General features: G+C 44.3%; 2 long non-coding RNA genes across 3 annotated transcripts in view; both read right to left on the bottom strand.

Annotated features, from left to right (window-relative positions):
* On the bottom strand, positions 662 to 15,262 carry LOC110255301. Its single transcript, XR_002335633.1, has 3 exons — positions 15,094 to 15,262; positions 13,037 to 13,113; positions 662 to 1,580 (listed from the first exon to the last, which is right to left on the bottom strand). It is a non-coding gene; the product is annotated as an uncharacterized LOC110255301 (long non-coding RNA).
* The window catches only part of LOC102164325, an 81,123-nt gene continuing 70,609 nt past the window's right edge, over positions 15,352 to 25,865 (bottom strand). Inside the window, exons 2-4 of one of the 2 annotated variants that reach the window (XR_002335631.1) lie at positions 22,098 to 22,291; positions 17,372 to 17,535; positions 15,352 to 16,109 (exon numbers count right to left, since the gene is read on the bottom strand). This is a non-coding gene — a long non-coding RNA (uncharacterized LOC102164325). The remainder of the gene's footprint in view (positions 16,110 to 17,371; positions 17,536 to 22,097; positions 22,292 to 25,865) is intronic. The other variant, XR_002335632.1, reaches the window with a different exon arrangement.

Raw genomic sequence — 25,865 nt, 5'->3', positions numbered from 1 at the left:
CCGGCCAAGCCAGGGTGGTCACGGAACCAAAACCAGACCTCACATATCAGCCCCCTGAAGTCCTGCCGGCCCGCTTCTCCCAAGATCAAGCTCAAAAGCCAGCCTGTCTGGTCAGGCCACTGGTCAACCAACCGGAGGTAAGAGTAACAAAAGGAAGCCCTCTGGGGGCAGAAGCCACCTGGGGCCCTGAATCCAAGGGCAGACGGCACCTGGTGACAGTAGTAAAAGAAAAAAATTGCCACGAAATGCCACCTCATCACTAAGAAACCAGAGGAGTCTCTGCCATGGGCCACAGCAGGGGCGGTCATGCGGGAGACGCCAGGTGATGTGCCTGCGTTTAGGCTGCATGTGGGTGCACAAGCGGGAGGGTCTCGGTGGTGCAGAGGGTGGCGAGACCTGCGTGCGGAGGGGAGCGGAGATGCTTGAGGAGCTGTATCAGCAGGGCAGAGCTACTGCTGCTTGTGCAGTGCAAGAGCCAGCGGATCCGGAAGGCTGATCCCGCTGAGAAGCTCTAAGGTCTGTTTTGAGCAAGGCAGCCCTTCCGGCATGGATGCATGGCTGCAGGCTGGGAGGAGAAAGGATGGGGCATGTGTCCACTGGCATGTAGGTGCTGGAATAATTGCTCAAAATACAACTTTACAACAGTTCCCTTGTCCTAGAAGATTAAGGATTCAGTGTCGTCATTGCTGTGGTGCAGGTTAGATCCCTGGCCTGGGAACTTCCATGTGCCACGGTTCCCCCCCGACCCCCCAAAAATACAACTTTACAGCCTCCTATCTCCTCATGTAGGACTGCTTACCTTTAAATCTCCTGCTGCCCTTTCAGAATCTCTGGATGCCTTCTCATTGAGTCCACAGAGTTCCAGAAGGAAGGAAGGAAGTAGGGGTCACCTGGATCTGGGCTCCCACTCCCACCTCTGCTAGCTTTTCCCATTAATCCTCGCCTCCTACCCTGCCTGGACAGCCAAACGGAGAAGCCTGGACCTCCTGCCATCTCCTGAGTCAGACCACATTCTGATGCCAAGGCCTGCCAGCCCCGAAGTAACGGCAAGTGACATTCTCAGGAACTTCAAAGGCAAGAGGCCCATTGCCCCCATATGCACAAAACAACAACAACAACAAAAAAAGGGTTATTTTACTATGCACCTAACTGGATTTTACCCTGTTTTCCCAAGCACGCCTGAACACAGAAGCCAGCATCTACGCACGCCAGGGCAAAGGTTAAGAGAATAACCACTACCATGTTTACAATATAAGATAACTCTCCAAAGCACCTCTGCTTTTCCTTCTGTGGTTTTCCCCAAATCGGTTCAATATTTGCTAAACGCCCACTTTGTGGGGAGCATCGTTCTGGGAACGAAGGATGTAGCAGGACGATGAGACTCAAGGCTGCCCTCAGGTTGCTTCCAGGAGATGCCCGGGGATGATGCACATGAGAACAAAGGGAGGGAGCCAACAGGAGCCAAAACAAAGAGCCAGAGAGTTGGAGGAGACGCAGATGGGCTGGTTGGTTTCTCAGGAACGCTTCAAGAATGGGGGCATTTTGAATAGCATCCAAAGGACAGAGTGAGTCTCCCAGACCTGAGCATCAGCGGGAAAGAGACAGTGTGATGGAGTGAAAAGACCTTGTCATTCGAGAGCAGCAAAACCCGAGATCAAACCCTGGGCTGAGCAATTTTAGCCAATTTTTTTTTCTTTCTTGGCCACACCTGAGGCATGTGGAAGTTCCTAGGCCAGAGATTTAACCCTCGCCATAGCAGCATCCCAAGCCGCTCAATGACAATGCCAGATCCTTAACCCACTATGCCACAAGGGAACTCCCTTGGTCAAGTCGTTTAACCTCTTTGGGCCTTTTGTTCATCTCTAACATGAGATAATAACTCCAGCCTCCCAAGGTGGCTACAAGGATCAAATGGGCCAACATTTTCGAGGAGCCCTGCCTGGCACACAAAACACCCTGTGACTATTAATGCATTAATTCAAACATGGCACCAAATCATTTCAGCACCAACCCCACACGGTTCTTCTGAGCTGCTCGCAGGCTGAGAAGATGGGAAAGGGGCGAGGGAGCAGAGTTCACAGCTAACGTTCGAGGCCAGGCGTTGTTCCCAAGTGGAAAACATTAAACAGCTTTCACCTGTTGTTACCCCAAAATCCCTCTTCCAGGACCAGATATTACAGAATTTAAAAGCAAGCTGAAGCCAAAATCCAGACTAGAAAAAGCATGTGCGTACACACACACACACACACACACACACACACACACACTCCGCTTCTTCGTAAGAAAGGTTGCCATGGAGATAAAACAGAGAAATAGCATAGACACAGAGGAGCCACTGAAATGGCTATAATTAATTTAAAGAATTAGAAACAATTAAAATTGTATTAAAGCAAGTTCATTTGAACAAGGAGTAATCGGGTGAGCCAATCACATCAACTGCGAGCAAAATAAAGCATTGCTTTGGGATGTTGGAACAGGCACCTTCAAAGGAGGGAAATAAATGATTGCACAGTGTTCAGGAATAATAAAATATGTAACCTAATTTATCTAATGTTTCTGAAAACAAGACAGTTCTCCAATAATGCCACTTCCTTTAGTACCTTTATGCCAGGTTAAAAAAACGAATCGAAGGCCGAATATTACACCTTATCAGGTAAATGGTTCCACGTTTCTTTGTCAATCACTGTGGCCACTCAGAAGTAGAGAAGGGGACGGAGTTCCCATTGTGGCGCAACCGACTAGTGTCCGAGAGAATGTGGGTTCAATCCCTGGCCTCGTCCTTGAGTTAAGGATGCACTGTTGCCATGAGCTGTGGTGCAGGATGTGGCTCAGATCCTTCATTGCTGTGGCTGTGGGGTAGGCCAGCAACTGTAGCTCCAATTCGACCCCTAGCCTGGGAACTTCCATATGCTGCAGATGCGGCCCTAAAAAAAAAAGCAAAAAAAATAATAATAATAATTTTAGAAAAAGAAGGGGAGGCAGCACTGTACAACCATCCTGGATTGAACAGCTTTGCGGAGTGTTTCCCTTTTTTCCATTTAAACCATTGGGGAGAGCAGAGAAAACTTTTCAGAGAGACAAGCTTCAAGGTGGAGGTTCCAACAGGCAGAACTTCTTCTTGTTCCTGAGACCAGATCAGTCTGAAATTTAGAGCTGGGGTTGGAGGGCCCCAAAAGAAGGAGAATGCAAGGAGTATTTGCTTGAGGCGACATGAAGTCCCAAGGACTGGATGGAGGACAGACCTGCTTATCCGGGGAAGACAGGCCAGAATTGCACCCAGGGTCACATCCAAGGATGAAGGGAGGACAGATGGGAGAGGAAGTCAGAGGTCAATAGCAGGCAAATCAGCTGTAGGACAGAACCAGGAACAAGATGAGAAGTTAAAAGAAAAAGAAAAAGCCGAGGATTCCCGTCATGGTGCAGCAGAAACTAATCCGACTAGGAACCATGAGGTTGCAGGTTCGATTCCTGGCCTTGCTTAGTGGGTTAAGTATCTGGCGTTGCCATGAGCTGTGGTGTAGGTTGCAGACAGAGCTTGGATCCTGCGTTGCTGTGGCTCTGGCATAGGCCAGCAGGCGTAGCTCCAACTGGACCCTTAGCCTGGGAACCTCCATGTGCCGTGGGTGAGGCCCTAACAAGCAAAAAAAAAAAAAAACCCAAAGCTGCCTGGGAACAGTTATGCTGGAGCCTCTGTATTTGTCGTGTCTGACATGTAAGTTCCAGGGACAAGCGAGGCCAAGGAGCTCGTCAGACAGGAACAGCTGACATTAGCCAAGACTCTGCAGTAAGTCATCCATGTGACTCTTGAATATGCCATACTGGTTAAGACCAGTTGCCACACCGGGGCTCCCATCACCTTGGCCACCCCACCCCTCCACTGTGACCCCCAGACTCTAGAAACTACATCCACACAACTGTCACCTCCAACACCCCAGCACTGGTGCCATTTGCCAACGTGGACCTCTGTAATGAGTAAATATTTTTGCATCTCACCCCCTGCACGAAGCTAAGGACTTAGGAAAATGACACACTGAATTCTGACCACAACCATGAGGTGGGTCTCAACTTGACTAACACAGGCTTTGGGAGATTAAGCCACAGCCTAAGAGAAGTTGCCGTGGGAGAGAAGAACTCAGAAGCTGTCATGAGCCAAGGGGGGGAGCCAGGAAAATGAATGGCTGGCATCTGGCTTCTCATGGCTCAAGAAACTGAGCTTGGATTTATTTCCTAAGAGGAGAAATTCCATGAGTCAAAGGGAAAATTCTAGACCATAAGCTGCCTAGGAAGAGGCCATCTAACTAGGTGCTTAATTAACCCACTCCCTGGATACATTAAACCCAGATGGCTGTGCTCAAGAGATAGATGTACTGATCAGATGGAAAGTCAGATGAATGATGGACGCTTCAGGAGCCCCTACAGCGGCCGCCCACCTGTGATTCCAGCAGAGAAGTGAGGGGGTAACAAATGGCCTCCACCCTCCCGACAGGAAAGAGAGACCTGGCTGGACGACCTGTGTCTGCAGAAATAGTTATTCCTCCACGGGATTCATTAGTGCTCACACCAACATGGTGCAAAAGCAAGGTGAATTTCAAATTATGATTTCCCAGAGAATAATTTCCTCGGCCTTGATAAACTACAGCTAAATGCCCACCACTCAGGAACAGTGAGGGCTGGGAGAAGTCAAAGCAGAAAAGGAACGCGTTAGAGCTTACGAGGCGGGAGGCAGGAGGAAGAATGGGTGTGCCAGGCACTGCTCTAAGCACTGGGAATATATATACCCCCTGCCCTCATAGAGCTTCCAATCTAGTGAGGGAGACAGACAATTTAATTTTTTTGAAGGTTTTTTTTTTAACCTTCTTTTAAAAAAAATATTTTCTTCCATTATGGTTTAATCATAGGATACTGAATATAGTTCCCTGTGCTATACAGTAGAACCTCGCTGCTTATCCATTTTATATATAATAGCTTACCTCTGCGAACCCCAACCTTCCACTTGTCCCTCCCCCAACCCCCTCCCCACGTGGCAATCAAGGTCTGTTCTCTATGTCCTGTGTCCATGAATCTGTTTTTGTTCATGGACAGATTCATCTGTGTCATATTTTGTTCTATTTTCATTAAGTTTTCTTGAAGTATAGTTGATTCATAATGTTGTGATAATTTCTGCTGTGCAACAAAGTGGTTCAATTATGCACGTACACACATCCATTCTTTTTCAGATTCTTTTCCCATGTGCATTATTACAAAATATTTGGTAGAGTTCCCTGTGCTACACAGTAGGTCCCCATTGGCCCGTCATTCCATATACCACTGTGTGCATATGCCGATCCCAAACCCTCCGTTTCTTTGAATCATCTTCAATGTATTTTGTTAATGTCTTATAGTTCTCAGTATATAAATCTTTCACCTCCTTGGTCAGGTGTATTCCTAAGTACTTATTTTAGGGGGTGAGATTTTAAAAGGTATATGTATTTTTTTAACGATCGCTTTCTGATATTTCATTGAAGTGTAAATAAATGCAAACAGTTCTGTATGGTAATCTTGTGTCCTGCTACCTTGCTGAATTTGTATATCAGTTCTAGTAGCTTCTGTGCAGAGGGACAGGCAATTTAAACAAATATATAATATAATATCAAGCCATGAATAACTAGACCTAGGGCAAAGATCCTGAGGCCAGAATGTTCTTGGCATGTTTAAGAAATAGCAAGAAAGCCCACATGGCTAGACTAGGGAGTGTGAGGGAAAGAATGGGTGAGAGAATATTTAAGGGATTAACATGTAGAGGCTTCCAGGTCACAGAAAAGAGCTTGGATTTCATCCTAAGTATAACAGGGAGTTTGAAGCTATTAAAAGGTTTTAAGTAGGACACTGAAATAGCCTGATTTACATTTTTTTTTGCTTTTTTGGGGGTGCACCTGCAGCATATGGCACATCCCCAGGCTAGGGATTGAGTCGGAGCTGCAGCTGCCAGTTTACACCACAGCAACAGCAACTTGGGGTCCAAGCCACATCTGTAGCCTACCTCACAGCTCATGGCAATGCTGGATCCTTAACCCACTGAGTGAGGCCAGGGATCAAACCCACATCCTCATGGATACTTACCCATCGAGCCACAGGGAAAACTCCCTGATTTACATTTTTAAAAGTCTCTCATTGCTGGTTGGAATGTGGATCATAATAGGCTAGGGGCTCATCATGTCATATATTACCGTGTAATTGATGCAAACCTTACAGCCACACCTTTATTATCTCCAGGTCACAGTTGAGGAACCAGGACATAGAGAATTTCAGCAAGTGATAGCATCAGGTTCTGAACCCAGATCCCCTGCCTCTACTCTGCTGGGTGATGCTGCCTCTCTGTAGTGGCCCAGGCAAGAGATGGCAGTGGCCAGGACAGTGATGGTAGCCAGTAGAGCTGGTGAGAAATGATTGATCCCAGTTATGTTTTGAAACTTCTGCTGACAAGCTTATCAGCTTAACTAGCTGAGAGATAGGAAGAAAAGACAGTTGGAGACCATTGCTTCAAAAGCGATGAGGTCAAAGTTCTAATAAGAGCCAAACACAACCTCTACTCACAGGTTATTGAACAGAAGATTTCACACACCCAGATTCCAAAACCTCACTCCTTCCGGCACCAAAGGACACATTCTAGAGATGAGCCCAGAAACCTGCATTTTTAGGAGTTCACTGGTAGCCTAGTGGTTAATGATCCAGTGCTGTCCCTGCTATGGCTCAGGCTCAATCCCTGGCCCAAGAAATTTCTGCATGCTGCAGGCATGGTCAAAGAGAGAGAGAGAGTGAGAGAGAAACCTGCACTTTTAAACCACTTCCTAGGTGATCCCAGGAGACAGCAGCGGAGCTCCCACAGGCAACAGTGTCTGTGATGAAGCGCCTGTCGAGCTCCTCTCCCTCCATCCAGTATCTCTCTGGAAACGAGGGCTCTTGTAAGGTTAGAGAAAATGCATTCCTCTTCTGCTTTTCAGGCTAAAAGCATCTGCCTCCCTCACAAAGAAGGTAGTGAACCCGTTATAATTACTGGGGAGCATGAAAGTGACATTTAGTAACACTTAAGCCTTGGATATGTGGTGGCTGCAATAAACATTATATAATTGCTGCAGCATCGATCCCAACAATTAATGCCAAAAAGCAGAGATGGGATGGAAGTTCTCCAAGAAGCTCCCACTACCTGAGTAAGACAGAACCCAAAATCTCTCTTGGAGACAGCTTCCCCACCTCCAAATGTTAAGGCTTTGGGGGCAATGTTTTCCATCCCAACAATTTTCAGCACAGTCTTCCCAGGGTCCAGGGGACCAGGAAACAGGCAGGTGGGGAGGCAAACCCCAGAAAGCTGTCTGATGGAGTCAGCTCCTTCCCAGGGCCCTCTGGTCCAGCCCATGAAATCGGTGAACTGGGGGAATGGCAGGGTCGATATGGCTGGGTCACAGAAGCCAAGGGCCAGCCTTGGGGGATGGTCTGGGGAGGGTAAGGGTCAGTCTTGCCCGTGGGCAATGTGGACTCGCTAGAGGGGTTTATGATAGAAAAAGTGCAGAGCCATTTTGCACTTTGGGAAGAAGCAGAGAGAGAGGAGAGAATGACGGTGGCTGAACTGCGGCATCGAAGGTATGGAGAGTGAGCAGATCCAAGAATTATTTAAGAGGCCAAATTGATAGGCCTGGTGAGAGAGCGGATGCAGGACAGGTGAGGATGACTCCAGGGTTCTGGCTCTGGGGACGAGGAAGTTCGTGGTACTGAACCCTGGAAGGTGGGAAGACAGATTTGGGAAAGAAAGACAATGAGTCAGAGTGTTGGGTACATTCATTAAAAGAGAAGTCAGATGAAAGGGGAAAGTGGAAATATGATGCAGAAGGAAATGCTGGGGTGAAGATACAGAAATGAGAGTCCTGTGTCCTAGGAAGTGACCAGCCACAGAGGTGAGGGAGCTTGCTGGGGAGGAGAAGCAGAGCATTAGAAAAGGTCAGGGCCATAGCAGTTAAGGGGGAGAGTAAGGACTCTAACAATGGAGACTGAGACGGAACTTCAGGGAAGGCAAAGGAGAAAAAAGAAGCATTGGAGGGAGGTCTTCGAAACCAAGCAAGAGAAATCTTGGCCTAAAAGAGGTGCACAGCCTTGTCTGATGCTGAAACAAGGGGAAGTGAGATGCACTCATTCATTCCACAAAGATTCACTGTACATCTATGATGTGGCTGGCACCATTCTGGGTACAAAGAGAGAGCAGCGAAGTGATTATAACAGACAAAACTCTCTACCCTCATGAAATGTCATACAGGTTGAAGGAAGATCGGATTTAAGCAAATAAATAAATAGATGGTGTACACATTATTTTGGTGTATATAGTGGATTGAATAGTGATCCCCCCAAATATATGTCCAGTCCTAACCCCTGGAGCCATGAGTGTGTTTTTATTTGGAAATAGGATATTTGCAGATGTAATTCAATTAAGGGACTGGAGATGAAATCATCCTGGATTTACATTGAGCCATATATCCAACGACTGGTGTCTTATCAGAAAAAGAAAGGGCTACTTGAGACAGATGCACAAGGGAAAGGACCGTGTGAAGATGGAGGCAGAGGGGAGCGATGCCAGGACTGGAGTCTTAGAACAGACTCTCCCATGTCTTCGAATCTCTCCCTCCTTATAAGGACACCAGCCACCCTAATCTAATATGATCTCATTTTAACTTGATTACACCTGCAATGTCCCTATTTCCCAATAAGGTCCCATTTGCAAGAACTGGGATTTAGAACTTTAAATATATATTTTGGAAGGTTGCAATTCAACTCACATGCAAATACACACAAAAAAAATACCACAATCATTTTAATAAATGCAAGAAAAGCATTTGAAAAATTCAACACCCACTCATGATAAAAACTCTCAGACAACTAGAAATAGAAGCAATTTTTTCTCAGCCTGACAAAGGACAATTGCAGAAAAGCTTCAGCTAATATCATACTTAACAGTGAGGACTGAATGCTTTTTCTCTAAGATGGGAAACAAAGCAAGGATGCCTACACTCACTATTTCTCTTCATCATCACACTGGACATCCCAGCCAGTAAAATGAATGAATGAATGCAGATTGGAAGAAAGTGTAAACTCTATTTAGACACAACAGGGTATCTAAATAGAGAATTCTAAAGAATCTACAAAAAAAAAAAAAAAAAAAAAAAGCCTTACAAGCGAACCTCCTAAAGTCTCTCAATTGTATTTGCATTGACTACCAATGAATAATTAGGAATTGAAATTTACAAAAGTACCATTTATAATAGCACCCAAAAGTGTCATTACACCTGTAACTTAAGTATAAGACTAACACAATATGTGCAAGATCAGTGTACTGAAAACTAAAAAACACTGATGAAAGAAATAAAAAAAAAAAAGATGTAAATAAATAGAGAGCTATATTGTTCATGGATTTGACGGCTTGGTGTTGTTAAGATACCAATTTTCCCTAGAGCGAGCTACAGAGTCAACATATTTCAATCAAAAGCTCTGCAGGAATTCTTGTGGAAATCAATACTCTGATTCCCAAAATTGTACAGAAAGACAAAGGAACTAGATTAGACAAAGCAATTCTGAAGAAGAACAAAATTTGAGAAATCGCATTACCTGATTTCAAGACTTACTATAAAGCCATAGTGATTAAGGCAGTGTGGTACTGGAGAACAGGATAGATATTGGTGGTGAGCTGGAAGCAGCTCATGAGAGCCACCCGTTAAATTTTTGAGAGTTTTACACGTTGGTTGAGGTCAGATTAGTTGCTTCAAATTGTCTACTGTGAGAATATTTAAGAAACAACCATCAGCAAACACTACAAAATCAGAACTCCCCACCTCCCTTCTCTTCAGAGCCAGTTCTTAAACATTTACCCACATACCTCTGCTTCTAGATCAAGAGAACAGAGCATTCAGAAACTGACCTACATATATTTGGGCAATTTATTTTCAACAAAGGTACAAAGGCAACTCAGTTCATTTTTCTACACTGGAACAACTAGATATACATATGCAGAAAAAAAAATACCTCTGTCCCTTTCTCGCGATATAAAATTTAACTCAAAATGGATCACAGACACAGATGTGATATCTAAAACTATAAAACACTCTGACACCATACTGATAACTTAGACTTCACCAAAATTAAGAACTTCGGCTCTTCCTAAGACACCATCATGAGAATGAAAAGACAAGCTACAGACTGGGAGAAAATATTCACAAATCATGTATCTGATTAAGAACTTGATACAGAATATATAAAGGATCCTCAAAACTCAATAAGAAAGCAAACAATCCAATTTTTTTTTTTTTGAATGGGCAAAAGAACTAAGCAGACACTTCATGGAAACAAGTACACGAAAAGATGTTCAACATCATTAGCCACTAAGGAAACACAAATTAAAACCACAGTGAGATCCACTACATGGCTAGTGGAATGGCTAAAATAATCTTTTTTTTTTTTTTTTGTCTTTTTGAGGGCCACATCCATGGCATATGGAGGTTCCCAGTCTGGGGGTCTAATCGGAGCCGTAGCCACCAGCCTACGCCTCAGCCACAGCAACACGTGATCTGAGCCGCATCTGCAACCTACACCACAGCTCACGGCAACGCCGGATCCTTAACCCACTGAGTGAGGCCAGGAATCAAACCCACAACCTCATGGTTCCTAGTCGGATTCATTTCCACTGTGCCATGATGGAACTCCTAAAGTAATCTTTTTAATTGATAATTCCAAGTGCTGATGAAGATACAGAGCAACTGGAACTCTCGTTCATTGCTGGCAGGGATCCAGAATAAGCACAGGTACTTTGGAAAGCGGTTTAGCGATCTCTCATGAAGTAAAACATACCTCTATCATATCACTCCTACCAATCTCACTCCTAGGTGTTTACCCAAGTGAACTGGACACCTACATGTACTAAAAAATCCATATGTGGATTATTATTTTTATTTTTTTACATAAATTAACCCATTCGGGAGTTCCTGTCATGGCTCAGCAGAAAAGAATCTGAGTAGTATCTATGAGGACACAGGTTCAATCCCTGGTCTTGCTCAGTGGGTTAAGGATCCGGTGTTGCTATGAGCTGTGGCATAGGTTGCAGACGAAGCTCAGATCTGGGGTTGCTGTGGCTGTGGCATAGGCCAGCGGCTACAGCTCCAATTCGACCCCTAGCCTGGAAACCTCCATATGCCTCAGGTGTGGCCCTAAAAGGACAATAAAATAAATAAGTAAATAAATAAATAAGCCCATTGGTTACAGGCTAGCAATGTTTCCAATGGAGGTGTTTCTACTGACTCTTCAATTCCTTCAGTCTTGTGATGGCAGACTTTACTTCGATAGCAGAAGTGGTGTTGTAGGTCCACCAGCTGCTCTTTTCGTGGAGGAGCCACAGTGCCCGATGCCCACAGCTCATCTCTTCACTTAGTTTTACCACAGAAGGAGCAAACGACCATCAATCAATCAACCGATAAGTAAATAAACAAACAAGCTTGGACCTTTCCCACAGGATGAGCCCTGACTCAGAAAGGAACCTAGGTCTTTGCAGACCAACCATCCTCTTTCGCCTGGGATTTTCTAATTTTGAGAAAGTCCTGCATCCAGCGGGAGCCCTCCGTCCCAGGTACACCAGGATATTCGGTCACTTACGCCTGGTCCATCAACTGCCCCGCCTGAAGGGCTGTGCTCCATTCAAGACAGCCTGCCCCTCTGGTCACCCTGCACTTCTCCCCTGTGGGTGAGTAGGGGTCCCTGCCTTCCACCCTTTCAGGCCTCTGAGCTCCTCTCCGATACTGCTCACACCACAGAAGGTGCAGGGATGCTTGCGAACAGAGCCACCCTCTGCTGCTTCTATGTCCTTTCCCTTCAGCTGTTTGTTAGATGACTCTTAATATGAGGAGGAAATAAAAGAGGGGTTTTGCCAAATGTCCATCAACAGATGAATGGATAAAGATGTGGTGTATACATATATATAGTAATATTACTCAGCCATAAAAAACATCAAAAAATGCCATTGCAACAACATGGATGGACCTAAAGATTATCACACTAACTGAAGTAAGTCAAAAGGAGAAAGACAAATATCATATGATATCACTTATATGTGGAATACAATAAAAAATGACACAAAAGAACTTATTTACAGAACAGAAACAAAGACTTCGATATCAAGCTTATGGTTACAAACATGGGCAGAGGGATAAATTAGGAGTCTGGGATTAACGTAAACACACTGCTGTGTATAAATAGATAAACTGCAAGGACCCACTGTATGGCACAGGGAACTACACTCAATATTACTGTATAGCACAGGGAACTGTGTGTGATTGGGTCACTTTGCTGTAAAACAAAGTATATTAAGTAAACTATAATTTTAAAATTCTGTAATAACCTATATGGGAAAAGAATCCGAAAAAGAATGGATATATGGGAGTTCTCTTGTGGCTTGGTGTGTTAAGGACCTGGCATTTTCACTGCAGCAGCTCAGCCACGTGCTGTGGCATGGCCATCCCAGGCTTGGGAACTTCCACATGCCACAGGTGCGGCCAAAATAAAGGAATGAATTTATGTGTATGTATAGCGGATTCACTTTGCTGTACACCTGAAACTAACACAACATTATAAGTCAACTATACTCCAATAAATCTTTTAAAAGGGAGCGGGATTGCCACTCCACTGCCCCCAGTGGGGAGAGGTGAGCTCAGAACACACTTTTCTCACCCATCTCACTTTGGAAATGCCTCTCTTGAAACAGACTCCTTGAAAGGGCTTTGCTTTGGTCTGGTCCATCATGGCATCTCCACAGCAATGGATCTGGGAGAAGCACCTTCACGTCTCGGCTTCAGCCACCATACACCTGCTCACCTTCTGATGTGTGTTTCTCTACTTCCTTATTGCCGAAGGAGGCACGCACCTTCCTCACACATGCCACGAGAGCAGTCTGGAGCATGTCTGGGTGCCCGAACCTTGACATTAAATGGGACCTAGGCTTGAATCCCAGCTTTGTCACTTTCCAGCAACATACCTTTGGCTCTTCACTGCCCCCATCTCCAGATATGCCCTCCGTAAAAAGGGGGTCATGAACGCTTCCTCCTTGGATCACTGTGAAGAATAAATGAAATGAGATTGTGAATGAAGAGGGTTAAAAACTCAGCACAGTTTTGGAACAGGGCAAGTGGCAAATGCAACTCTGGGCATTAGCTTTCCAACAGTAATGCTCAACAATAGGAAACTGGTTGATAAGTTAGACTACACCATGATTTATTTATGGAATACTCTACAATGAAGCCATTAAAAATAATGTTCTGAAGAATATCTAATGGCACAGAAAAATGTTCAGGGTATAATTTCAAGAGAAAAAAAAAATCCAAGCCATAAAACTCAGGTCCCAGTTCTGTTCGCTAAAAAAAGTGTGTGTGGGGGGGGGTACATGGGTATTTAGAAAAAAGAAATATCAAAAACGTTGGCTCTTTTTTTCTACTTCTTTATAGTCTCTATATTTTCAAGTTTTCTCTAATGAACATGTGTTACCCTCATACCAAGAGGTGTTATTTTTAAAATTCAGCCATCAATTTTTTCATTCAAAAGAGATTATCTGGCACCCTCTGTGTGCCAAGCAATATTCTAGATTCTGGGGATACTGTGATTTTTAAAAAGTCAACAGGCGGGTTTTCCTCAAGGCAACATCTAGCTTTGCATTTAATTCTCCTCCATTGTTTTATGCACTAGTTTTGTCTCTGCAAATAAACTAATCCCTCGGGGAAGGAACCATGTGATTCTCTGCCCTGTGGCCTTACATCACACTGCGGACACACAGGAAGAACTCAGTAATGCACCTCACTTCAGTACTCGGGGATGGATTGAAAAGTGGCCAGTGTCCAGGTTCCCATCCTGGCTCAGCGGAAAGGAATCTGACCAGCATCCACGAGGATGCAGGTTGGATCCCTGGCCTCCCTCAGTGGGTTAAGGATCCAGCGTTGACGGGAGCTGTGGTGTAGGTCGCAGACGTGACTCAGATCCCAAGTTGTTGTGGCTGTGGTGTAGCCCAGCAGCTGCAGCTCTGATTTGACCCCTAGCCTGGGAACCTTCATATGCCTCTAGTAAGGCCCCTAACAAAAAAGAAAAAGAAAAAAAAAAAGGAGTTATACATCTCTGTTTCCTCACAGTCATATTTTGAATTTAGCATCTAGTTATTGGTGAGGGAAAAAAAGGGGGGAAAAGAAAGAAAAATGAAAAGTGGCCAGTTTCCTAAAATCAGCTATTATGGGAAGAAAAGAAGGGGGGCCTTTTTGTGTGTGGGTCTTTCTAGGGCTGCACCCTCAGCATATGGAGGTTCCCAGGCTAGGGGTCTAATCAGAGCTGTATCCATCGGCCTACATCACAGCCACAGCAACACACCATCTGAGCCACGTCTGCGACCTACACCACAGCCCACGGTAATGCCGGATCCTTAACCCACTGAGCGAGGCCAGGGATGGAACCTGCAATCTCATGGTTCCTAGTTGGATTCGGTTCCACTGCGCCATGGGAACTCCAAGAAGGGGTGCCTTCTTAATGGGGTGCCTTCTTAATGGGGCTATCGTTCCCCTTCCTCCTTGTCCTGGGTGCGATCGGGCTGAACACTCACGGCTGTCACCTTCAGTGGTTTTCCTGGAAGCACAGGAACCTTATGGCTGACCCAGCTTTATGTCGCAGAGGTTCCCTTTCTCAGCCCCACTAGAAGAAGCATCAAACCTCCCTCTTCCCCTATTTAAGCAAATTGAGAGCATAGAAGCTAGTCATGTTCTCCTTGATTAGGAATTCTTTCTTTATTTATTTTTTTTAGAGCATGGATCCCCTGAGCAGTCTGGTGAAGCCTGTAGACTTAGCATAAGGTTTTTCAATGCATAAAATAAATCACAAAATTACCAAAAAAAAAAAACTCCTAAATATACCAAAAAATATGTATTTTTAAAACACATGTATTATATAGTAATAGATTTACTTCTTTGCAGGACACTAAAAATAAAATATTACATGGGAAATAAGTTGAGTTAAATTTTCAATTTTAAGGACACATCCATGTGAAAACTTTTTGCTTACCTTGAATAAGAACACAAAATGGTAGAATGGTCTTTGATGAGATAACATACATTTCCTGTTGAAAATTCAAATTTTTTTTTTTAGGGCCGAACCTGAGGCATATGGAGGTTCCCAGGCCAGGGGTCTAATCGGAGCTGTAGCCGCTGGCCTACACCACAGCCACAGCAAAGCCAGATCCGAGCTGCGTCTGCACCCACACCACAGCTCATGGCAACGCTGGATCCTTAACCCACTGAGCGAGGCCAAGGATTGAACGAACCTGCGTCCTCATGGATCCTAGTCAGATTCCTTTCCGCTGCACTGCAACGGGAACTCCTGATTTTTTTTTTTTTTTTTTAATGGTAACAAGGTTGAAAATCCATTCCTCAAGGATATAGTGTTAAAAATGAAATTAAAACTTGATAGTAACTTCACAACATAAAAATTAAGTGTCTCCCAGGAACCACAAAAACTCTCCAAGGCTTTTTAGTGAAATGAGTTACAGTGGTTTCTTGTTCCTACAATCAACAAATTCATCTCTGGCTAGGTCAACACCATTGATACAGTTTATATCTGTAAGAAAAAGAATGCCTTCTAGGGTTCAATTTTGTTACTATCAAGATAGAAACAACTTTTGCAAGAGTTCTGAAGTGTTTCCAGGTGGTTCCAGATTACTCTTTTCAAATAAACTGACAGCATTTTGTAACTCAACTCCTTTGAGGTAAAGCGCTTCCCTCCCTGCATTTGAAAGTTTGCAAAGATGTCAGCCCCCTGCCAGCCAAGAAAGCTCATAATGTTTCCAGAAGCATCATAACGATGATATTGGGGCCTTGAACTGAAAGAGTCATCTCATTCACATGGTTAAAAACATCTGGCAGGTAAGCCAACCAGCCCACAGTCAAAAATCATTCTTTCAAGGTGTTCCCAGAATGAATTTTCTTTTTCCTTTTGAACAAGTGAAACTTTCCTCTTGAATTCCGTGAGCTTCTCCATGGTAGAGAATCCCATCACTTTCTGCTATGGTTTCTTGACAAAACCTGTAAAAATATAATTCAGAGACTGACTTTTATGGCTGTCAATAAAACATCTCTCAGGATTTTGGAAAAGCCAGAATATGTCTGTGTTAAAAGTAGCCAATGAAAACACCACTGAAATGCTCCCTTTTCCACTAAAGTAACATCAGATGAGCAAACGATCCTCACAGGAGATCCCATGCAGGGTCTGACTTCCTGTAGAGTCAGGATTGTTTGAAACAAAAACAAAACACACAAAACTACACCATCTCCAAAACATCAGTGGTCTTGGTTGTTTCCAAGGTACCCACAACATAAGAATTCTTCTTACGTGACCTTAGTGGGTCATCCTGAACAAAAAAGGAGGTGGCTGTATTGAAAGATGCCAGTAGTTTCCTCAAGTTCCTTACTGAGAGGAATGGCAATTCCTCCATAACCCACCTTAATACACTCCCACAATTCTCCATGCAAACACCCTTGTGTGACTAGACAGCCACATCCAGCCTATTCCTCATTCCCAGGATATGTGGCTTCAAGGGATGTTTCTCCAGTTACTTGAGGCTTCTTTTGTTTGGCACTTGGTAAGCATCTTAAGGAATGCTTCTAGAAAAGGTTTTTCACAAAATAGCACATTTTTAAACAATCCTACCTTTTTTTTTTTTTTTTTTTTTTTTTTTTGTCGTTTTAGGGCCACACCAGCAGCATATGGAAGTTCCCAGGCTAGGGATCGAATCAGAGCTGCAGCTGCCAGCCTACACCAGAGCCACAGCAACACAGGATCCGAGCCATGTCTGCAACCTACACCACAGCTCAGAGTAATGCCAGATCCTTAACCCACTGAGCGAGGCCAGGAATCAAACCCACATCTTCATAGATACTAGTCAGGTTCATTACCACTGAGCCACAATGGGAATACCCTACATTTTTCAAATTGAGCTTTCTTCATCCACCTACACATAAAACCTTTCATTTTCTTTGGATGCATTTTCCTTTTTTTTTTTTTTTCCAGAGTGGGTTGCATCATTTTTTAAAAAATATTGTTGGAGCTTAGTTGAATTACAAAGTTGTGTTAGCTTCAGGTGTATAGCAAAGTGAACCATTATACTTATACATATATCCACTCTTTTTCAGATTAACAGATACACACTACTACATATAAAATAGATAAGTAACAAGGACCTACTGTATAGCACAGGGAAATCTACTCAATACTCTGTAATAACCTATATGGGAAAAGAATCTGAAAAAGAGTGTATGTGTTTTCTAGCTGGGCAGACATGACATACTCTTTCAGTCTTCCTGACTTCAACATTCCTTTCTCGATCATTTATCCACCAAAAAGAAGAAATCATTGTGATTTTATGTCTTCTTGCTTCATTAATGTAAATAAAATAGGTATATAGTTTTCATCGGACCTTCGTTTTCTTTGCCTGCTCAAGATAAACTGGATCTGTAAAAAAAAAACAATAAAGCTAAAATAAAATATTTTTCTCCCATTGACATTTTTGAAATATAGTATTTTCTTTGTGGTGCCTAACTAATTTGTTTGATAAATCTACTGAGAAGGGAATCCTTTGTACATTAATTAAGCGTAAAATATTCATTAAATTTTAAGACAAGTAAGTAAATTAAGGCAGATTGTATGATGAGCCAGTGTGTGCACTAGTAACATCCTTTTAATTTTGTGTGGACCAGCGGATGACAGCAGTTGCTCAGGGATCCAGTTCTCCCTGGAATTTAGCTATTGCTTCATGTGACTCTCCATGACTATCTAGAAATAGTTGTTCTCAGGAGTTCCCGTAGTGGCGCAGTGGTTAACAAAACTGACTAGGAACCATGAGGTTGCGGGTTCAACCCCTGGCCTTGCTCAGTGGGTTAAGGATCCGGCATTGCCATGAGCTGTGGTGTAGGTTGCAGATGAGACTCAGATCCAGCATTGCTGTGGCTCTGGCACAGGCTGGTGGCTACAACTCTGATTAGACCCCTAGCCTGGGAACCTCTATATGCTGCAGGAGCGGCCCAAGAAAATGGCAAAAAGACAATAAATAAATAAATAAATAAATAAAATAGTTGTTCTCAATTCTCAGATTGTCAGCGTTTCCCACAAAGGTATCTTTTTAAATGTGTGACATTTTTCACAGAGTAATAGTGCAAAAACAACAGGTGCATAATATACTGTGCATGAAAGACTTTACTTCATAATGCAAAAAATGTACAAATAGAAAAAAGAAAAAAAGATCGAGGAGAACTATTACTCCTCAGAGAGCTTGTCATGAACTGTGTCACTGTGCAATCTGTGAGCGATCACAAGAAGTTACTTTAAATACCACATTTCAACAGTTAGCGGGGCCATCAGACATGTTTGAACCCATCTGTGTCACCGAAGGCTGCATTCCCAAAGGCGAGGGGAAAACTCACATCAGAGTGATTCAGACTTGCAAAATTTTAACCAACTATGAAACTGATTCAACTCCCTCTGTGTGTTGATCCACAAACAATTATGATTAAGAGAGGTTGGGATGTGTGGGTCCACCCCATGAGTAAACGATGCACCATCCAGGGGCTGCTGACCCCATGCACAGAGCTGCCGCATAGCAGTGATCACGTTGGAGGGGAGTTTTCCAGGAAGACAGATCCCGTGTTTCCTGCAGCAGGTGATGGTTTCTGGGGCATCAGTGACATTTCCAGATGTCTACCACAACTGTTATGTGATATGAAAATATTTGTGATTTCTGTTGATGACAAAATCACAGGTCATACTAGTACTGCTGCTTTGTTCCCACACTCGCAATTGAAGGAAGTGCTGCATTTCAGATAGAGGTTAATAAAAATGAAGCTGTAAATTTTTCCTACCCAAGGTCATAGGCCCATGGATCCAGTTAAGAACTTCTGTTTTATATGATTTGTAGAGGTCCAAGAGAGGGGTTTCCACATTTCAGGTAAGTGAAATTAGGAAAAAAGAGCAAGTTTTGATAACACTAAATTTATTAAATGTAAAAGTTTTTTTCTTCTTGGCTTTAATTTTTTTTTTTTTTTTGGATAAACAAGGTCCTACTGGATAGCACAAGGAATTTCCTCAATACCCTCTGATAAACCACAATGGAAAAGAATATTTTTTAAAAGAATATGTATGTATGTATATATGAATCACTTTGCTGTACAGCAGAAAGTAACACAAAACTATAAATCAACTATATTTCAATTAAGAATAAAATAAAATGCTCCTTTGATAAAATGATGGAGGCCAAAGATAGTGATTTTTTAAATGTCTTTACTAGGTACAAATGAAAAGTTACCAACCCTCACCCACTCCTTTTTTTTTTTTTTTTTTTTTTTTTTTTTGCTTTTTTAGGGCCACACCTATGGCATATGGAAGTTCCCAGGCTAGGTGTCGAATTGGAGCTGCAGCTACCAGTCTGCACCATAGCCACAGCAATGCCAGATCCAAGTTGCATCTGCCACCTACACTATAGCTCACAGCAACACCAGCTCCTTTAACCCACTGAGCAAGGCCAGGGATTGAACCCGAATCTTCACAGATACAAGTTGGATTCTTAACCCTCTGAGCTACCATGGGAACTCCCTAAGAATGGGCATTGCTTCTTTTTTTTTTTTTTTTGTCTTTTTTTTTGTCTTTTTGTCTTTTGTTGTTGTTGTTATTGTTGTTGCTATCTCTTGGGCCGCTTCCGAGGCATATGGAGGTTCCCAGGCTAGGGGTTGAATCGGAGCTGTAGATCGTTAACCCACTGAGCAAGGGCAGGGACCGAACCCGCAACCTCATGGTTCCTAGTCGGATTCGTTAACCACTGCGCCACGACGGGAACTCCGGCATTGCTTCTTAAAAACAAGTTCCCTCATCAGGGTACAAAGTGAGCTTACCCATCCCTGTTTATGTAATCATCTCTCCTACGACCCTAGCTCAAGCCATCCCTCGTGTCTTGCAGATCTTACCTCTTAAATGCCCCCTAATCCTTCTTATTCTTTCTATTTCCACCGCCAACTCTAGCCCAGCTAACACTAGCTCTTGTTCCATCTATAAGACTAGTAGGCACAGCCCAACAACTGGTTTTCCTGCTTCCACCAGGGCCTCTTCCAAAGAGCAACCAGTGTGATTTTGTTTTAATGCTAATTCGTTCACATCACTTTCCTGTTGAAAACCTTGCAATGGGAGTTCCCATCATGGCTCAGTGGAAACTAATCTGACTAGCACCCATAAGGATGCAGGTTCGATCCCTGGCCTTGCTCGGTGGGTTAAGGATCGGGCGTTGCCGTGAGCTGTGGTATAGATCAAAGAAGCAGCTTGGCTGCAGTATAGGCCAGCGGTTACAGCTGCGATTTAACCCCTAGCTTGGGAACTTTCATATGCCAAGGGTGCAGCCCTAAAAAGACAAAAATAAAATAAAATAAAACCTTGCAATGAATGCTGGAGAGGGTATGGAGAAAAGGGAACCCTCCTACACTGTCGGTAGAAATGTAAATCGTGCAGCCACTATGGAAACAGTAAGGAGGTTCCTCGAAAAAACTAAAAATAGAGCTACCATCTGATCCAGCAATCCCACTCCTGGGCATCTAACCAGATAAAACTGTAATTTAAAAATATACCTACACCCCTGTGTTCACTGCAGCACTATTTGCAATAGCCAAGACACGGAAACAATCTAAATATCCACCAACAGATGACTGGATTAAGAAGATGTGGTATATATACATATATATACACACAATGGAATACTACTCAGCCATTAAAAAGAAGGAAATAATGCCACTTGCAGCAAAAATCGATGGACCTAGACATTATCATACTAAGCAAAGTAAGTAAAAAAGAGAAGGACAAATGCCATATAATGGAATCTAAAAAAACAACAAATATGAACTTACCAATGAAACAGAAACAGACTCACAGACATAGAAAACAGAACAGACTTGTGGTTGCCAGGGGGGAGGGCGGTGGGGGAGGGAAGGTTTGGGATTTGGGGATTAGCAGATGCAAACTATTACACATAGGATGGATAGGCAACAAGGTCCTACTGTGTAGCATATTCAATGTCCTGTGATAAACCGTAATGGGAAAGAATATGAAGAAGAGTGTATATATGTGTGTGTGTGTCTATGTGGACACGTGTGAACACGTACATGCACATAAATGAATCACTTCGCTGTACAGCAGCAATGAACACAGAATTGTAAACCAACTGTACTTCAATAAAACAAATTCTAAAAAAATCATGAAAAACAAAACCCCTGCAATGGTTTCCTATTGCACTTAGAATAAAATGCAAAGTTCTTAAATTATAAAACCATTATAGAACTTGGCCCTCTCTACCCGCCCCCAGCTTGCTCCCTCTCCCTCACCCCTGCCCTCTCAATTTCACTCGTGTGGGCCCTCTGCACCCCTCTCCTTCCTGTGTCTAGTCAAAGCTTTAGGTCCTCAGCTCAGCAATCGCTTCCTCAGGGAAATCTTTAAGGACCACATCTTCTACCAGGACCACATCTGGCCCCTAGCGCTCACACTCACAGCACTCTATACAGTCCTTCCTAGCATTTAACAGAATTTTTACTACATATTTATTTGCATGATTAGTTGAGTGAAGTGTTCTTTCTCTACTAGAAGGCACGCTCCCTGTCTTGTTCATTGTTGGATCCCCAGCCTCTAATACAGTATAAGCATTCAAACCTATTTGTGGTGTGAATTAAAGGATGTTCACAGATGGTCACAGATGCTCCTGGAAGTAGCCTCATTTCCAAAGAGTAACTGGTTTCATAAACATTACACACGATCCTGTTCCCCAGCTTCCAGAGTCCTGCTCACAGGCACAACAACTGGACACTTGTCCACTCCCTCTGGGCACAGTGCTGAAGGTGAGGGAGCTGTGGGGTCCCCTACTGTGCCCCTAAGGGTGACCTAAGTCTCCACGCACACTCTCCAAGTCATGGAAGGAGCCAACATCGCATAATGCATGTTAGGGACAGGTTGTTTGTGTCCCCCAAAAAATTCGTATGTTGAAGCCCTACCTCTCTGAATGTGATGGTATTGGGAGGTGGTATCTTTGAGAGGTAATAAGGTTTAGACGAATTCATGAGAGTTGGGCCCTCACAATAGGAGTAGTGTCCTTAGAAGAAGAGGAAGAGGCTAGAATTTTCTTGAACTCTCTTAGACTTGAACTTAAACTCTCTGCCATGTGACGACACAGCGAGAAGGCAGCCATCTGTAAAACAGAAAGAGAGACCTTCCCAGATGACAGCTCTACTGGCACCTTGATCTTGAATTTCCCAGCGTCCAACCTGAGAAATAAATGTTTGTTGTAAAAGTCATCCAGTCTATGGGATTTTGTTACAGCAGCCCAATCTGACTCAGTCAACTCATCAAAAGTGTAGTCTGGAGAAACAGAGACATGCCCTTACCAGTTTTGTTTCCTGGGGCTAGGTACACAATATCTGTTTCCCATTCATAAAATGGGATAATAAGAGTACAAACTGTGGAGTTCCCATGGTGGTGCTGCGGATTAAGGATCCAGCCTTGCTGCAGCTGTGGCCTAGGTCGCAGCTGTGGCTTGAATTTGACCCCTGGCCCAAGAATTTCTATATGCCACAGGTGTGGCTCAAAAAGAAGAAGGGGGGCGGGAGGAGAAGGAGGAGGAGGAGGAAAGTGTATAAACTACATGGAGCTGCCATGAGGAATAAATGAGATAATATATGTGAGGGTTTTAACTTCCACATGTGAGCACAGTATAAACATTCAGCAATGGGTGTCTTTTTGTTTGAATTGCTAGCACAGAGCTGAAACAGAGTCTTAGAGATCAAATCATAAACAATCTGACTTCACAGACTTGGAAACATGCTCCAAAGAGGCTCCAGTGGCAGAACCAGCAGAAGGAGCCAAGTTAACAGCTCCCGTTTGGTGCTGTTTCCATCACAGCCTACACACACTCCGATTCTCTGTGCCTGGACAGCTCAGGGCCCTCCCAGGGCTGGGAAATGGTGTGAAAAAGAAACAGCCAAGGGCTTCTTTCGTCCAGGTCCAGAGTGGGTTGAGCTCTTGAGTAAATGCAGAAAGGGCCAGCAGGTGCTTCTCTGCGCCAGTAGCATACCCATTCTCCCAGAGCAGAAGGAGACACAGCTCAGGAGAATGTCCTACTTAATCCTGGACCATCCATCGCTTTTACTGGGCCTTCCTGGGGAGGATATTCCAGGCTATTTATCGGGCTTTCTGTCAACATTGTGGTCATTCTCTCTCTGTCCTGGGACCAATAGAGATTAATTTCTTGGTAATGGCCTCCTATCACGCCAAGACCCAAAGGATGGTTTGTGAGGATGCAATTCAGAAACAGCCTCAGAGTTCCCATCGTGGCACAGTGGAAATGAATCCAACTAGCCACCATGAGGTTCGGGTTCGATCCCTGGCCTTGCTCAGTGGGTTAAGGATCCGCATGGCCATGAGCTGTGGTGTAGGTCGCAGACTTGGTTCGGATCTGGTGTTGCTGTGGCTGTGGCACAGGCCAGCAGCTCCAGCTCTGATTCGACCCCTAGCCTGGGAACTTCCATATGCCAAGGGTGTGGCCCTAAAAATGACAAAAGAAAAAGACAAAAAAAAAAGGAAGAAAGAAAGAAAAGAAACTTCCTCACAGGCACACATGCAACCAAACAGAAAATAGGTTCCTAGAGGCCTGAGGTCACCGCTGAGTAGCTGCTGGACAACAACTGGAAAGAAGAGAGAGAGTAGGAGACAGACGGACAGAGAAGAACCTGTGAGAGATCCGTGAGCCAATGGGGGCAACACAATTAATCACAACACAGTCAGTCACTTCAAAAGGGCATCCTTCCCCTAGAGAAAAGATTGAAGGGAAACAGGCAGGCAGATGTAAGAAAAAATTCCAAGCCTACTGATGGGAATCTGTCGTCTGTTCTTACGATCCGGGCACACCCATCCCTTCTGCACGAGGCAATCAGCTTAAGCCTCAGGTAAATAGAGGACAGAAAAACCTTTCAAGAGACAGGCGAGTCGGGCAGAGATGGCTCGTTCCGTGACACGCTGCCCACATCTCCTTCCCTGTGGTCTTTGTAATGAGACACATCCAGGGCCCCTCTACACTGAAGCCCCTAAGCTCCTGGCTGATAATGGCAATCCCAGGACCCCAAGCAGCTGCTCCCAGAATGCACTGCACTTGTCTTTGTCGCCTTCCTCTGCCAAAGCTGCTCCCTCTGCCTGGAACCCCCTTCTCTGGCCTCTTTACCCACCTTGTCCACCACCGTTTGCCTGGAAGGCGGCCTTTCAGCAGCAGCTCCTGCTGAAGCCTCATCTGCCGTCCCCAGGTGGCTTTACAAGCTTCCTCTGGTGGGTTCCAGTGGCGCCTTGTTCCCACCCCCGTTGTGACAATGATCACACAGCTGTAACTACCACTTCTAAGACACATTCTTCCCCACATTTTTATGTTCTGATAGGTCACCATACCCACTCCCATTGTGACAATAATGATTACTTTGCTCATATTGCTAAGTTCTGAAACACACTGTATTTTTTCACATTTGAATGTTTCTAAAATCGGGGTGTTTTGCAACAAGGTGTGCATTTAGTGTGGTCGTGTTTCTGACTTTTTTTTTTTCCTTCTGAAAAGCTGTTATTATGTTGAGAGTGCCTTTTAACATCAAAGAACTATGTTACTTGTTCATGTGTCTTCATGTGTCTGACCTCTGAGCATCCTGCATCCCCACCCCTTCACAGAGCACTTGCTCTGTGCTGCCACTGCTCCATGTTGGAGGGAGGGAGGAAGGAGGCAGAAAGAGAGGAAAAAGAGGAGGAAGGGAGGGAAATTGCTTCCACTGTAACTGGAAAGCACCATCACATCTGCTCTCCTTTCATTTGATTTCCCATCAGAGGGCAATGGGGTTTCTCCCCCAGAGATTGCCTTAGAATTTCCTTCCTCCTGCTATTCCCATGTCTGCTATAGATCAACCACAGGGCACGAGGGTCCTTGGGCACCTAGGGCAAGGGCTGTGAAGGGGAAACTGATCAGGAGGAAACTCACAGGTTCAGAGTCATCCTTGAATTCAGCTTCACCAGGTAGGAGACTCTGCTGTGAAATCTACATCCCGCACGATCTCCATCACATCTCCACCATCATTTGGCCCACGGAACATGCCACGCTCTAGCCTGATCCTTATCTTTCCATCCATATTTCCCAAGGCTCTGGTCAGCTGATTTTCTCATTTTCCGTGGCTCATGCCCTGCCAATGACCTCTTCTCTTGCCCCCAGTTATTCCATGACATCTTCTTTGATCCCCCTGTCCTCCCAGACCCACTGTCCTCTGCACAGCATGTGTTGTCTGAGCTGGACCAGTTAGTAGGGGTTATGCTGTAGCTGGGTTTTATAGCATTTCCCACTGCAGAAGGCTAAGCACATAATTAATGCTCAAACACACGATGGAAACAAATTAATACCATGACTGCCTTTGGGGGCTCCTCCTCCCTTTATCATTTCCTTGGTCCACACTTCCATACTCTCAGCCCAAACAACTCCCTCTCTCCGAGGCTCCCAGGTCGGTTGAGAACTATGCCCTTGCCTCTGGTTTTTTTTTTTTTTTTTTTCAGGTATTTTTGTTGGAGATACACGTGGACCACACCCCAAATAGCCCCTGGAACCTGGACCCCATCAGACATCGCTCTGATCTGGCCTCTCCTTTTCGGCTGCTGCATCTTTCTTACAGGTTCTTCTCTGTTCTGGTCAAATAACCACCCTCCTGGATTCCTCTGCATATTGACCTCAAGGTGGCATTAGAAGTAGG

Source organism: Sus scrofa, chromosome 9, assembly GCF_000003025.6.
Source record: "Sus scrofa isolate TJ Tabasco breed Duroc chromosome 9, Sscrofa11.1, whole genome shotgun sequence".
Taxonomy (NCBI): Eukaryota; Metazoa; Chordata; class Mammalia; order Artiodactyla; family Suidae; genus Sus; species Sus scrofa.
This window is presented reverse-complemented; position numbering and strand designations above follow the sequence as displayed.